This window comes from Pteropus alecto, unplaced genomic scaffold (genome assembly GCF_000325575.1).
Source record: "Pteropus alecto unplaced genomic scaffold, ASM32557v1 scaffold338, whole genome shotgun sequence".
NCBI lineage: Eukaryota > Metazoa > Chordata > Mammalia > Chiroptera > Pteropodidae > Pteropus > Pteropus alecto.
This window is the reverse complement of record NW_006441995.1, coordinates 3,331,624-3,333,244: the sequence shown is the minus strand read 5'-3', so window position 1 is coordinate 3,333,244 and position 1,621 is coordinate 3,331,624.

The following is a 1,621-nucleotide window of genomic DNA, read 5'->3' as shown; positions in this document are numbered from 1 at the left end:
TTTTTTTTTTAGGTTAAAAGAAATAATAGAACATTGCTGGGCTAAATTCTAGGCATGATGCAAATATAAAATAATTTAAGATGCTATTTCTGGGGGGACGAGGGGAGAGAAATTAAAGTGTCTTTTTTCTCTCTCTCTCTCTCTGAGAATCCCAGAGAGCTTTCTGCTTAGCAGAGGTCCCAAATGCCGGAGCTGCAGAAATTCACAAGGCAAACCGGTAAAGGTGAAGAAACCAGAAAGCAAAACTTACAACAGTAACCACTGCGCACCCGCCCCCCCCTCCCCGCCCCCGCAAATAATTCAGTAATCAAAGATTTCTTAACTTTTTGGTCCTTCAAAATATGTGCAGTCCATAATAGAGTAGGAACTGATGATGTATCCAAGGCTAGTTGTAACTGTTTACTTTATGTAATTCTAAGAATCAAAGACTATTGCTTTCCCGGCAGTATCTTACTTGGAACAAAGCAGTGCTTAATGCACGTTACTTTGATTTCATAAATAGAAAGGACATAAAAATTAGAAGAGTTGTGTATCTTCATTGGAAAAATAATATTTTTAGTCTTTTACTTTTTTAAACACTATTTTTATGAAGAGTCCAACTCTGCCCATCGACACTGGCCCAAATGCTATGACACTGCAAAATTGAGATCATGTTTTCTTTTGGGGGGAGGGTGGGTGGTTGGACACGTAATTCCACCCATGTTAGAGGAATATAACTGAGTAACAAACTCATTTAAAAATTCTATTACAAATAAGTATACTCCCTCTCCTCTACTTTCCCTGTGATATACGGCAAGATCCCAATAGACTAAGTCTTACTCATTCTTAGTACAATAAATATTTGTCGATTGATCTGGTTGATGCAACCTAAAGTTTTGTTTTCAGTTCGGTGAAAAGTCTATATTTCACTGATAATCTAAAATATTCATTCCTATACATCAAAATGTCGGGGTTACCATCCCATTCCTCGAATACAAATACATTCGCACATATCCCTAACCTGTTCCTTCCAACATACCTTGCTTTGGGAGGGAATTTCAGGAAAGCGTCCAGCAGGAGGAAAGACCCATAACGTTACTTGAGCTATCGAGATGTCCAATAGCAATTTACTGGCTCACAGTAAAAAAAAAAAGAAAGAAAGAAAAAAAGAAGAAAGAAAAGAGCGGCGGAGGGGGCTGGCCAGGAAAGGGGTGGAGGAGGAATTCTTATCAAAGCAGCAAGTGAAAATTCCCGGTGGTTTGTAGTCCATCCGCGTAGGGAAAACGAAAAGGTTAGAAGACAGTGGCAGGGCGATGTCTCCAATCGTGTTTTAATTCACGCTGCACTAGTAACAAGCCACACATCCGCCCTACCCGAGTGGGCTTCCCCAGGGCCCATCAGCCCCGCGCCCCCTTGGAATCACCAGGAGAGTGGTTCCCCCGACCCAGGAGTAAAAATTAGGGGAGACCACTGCGGGCAGAGACTATCCTAGAGAGAACAGGAGCGGGGAGGGGGTGGAGAGGGGGTGCCGCCCTTCTCAGCAGGCCAGGAAGACCCCCCTCTCGCACGCAGGTGGGCGGGGGCCCCGGGTCGGAGGGATGCAGGGCAAGGAAGGGGATATCCGCGCCCCTCCCAGCGACGG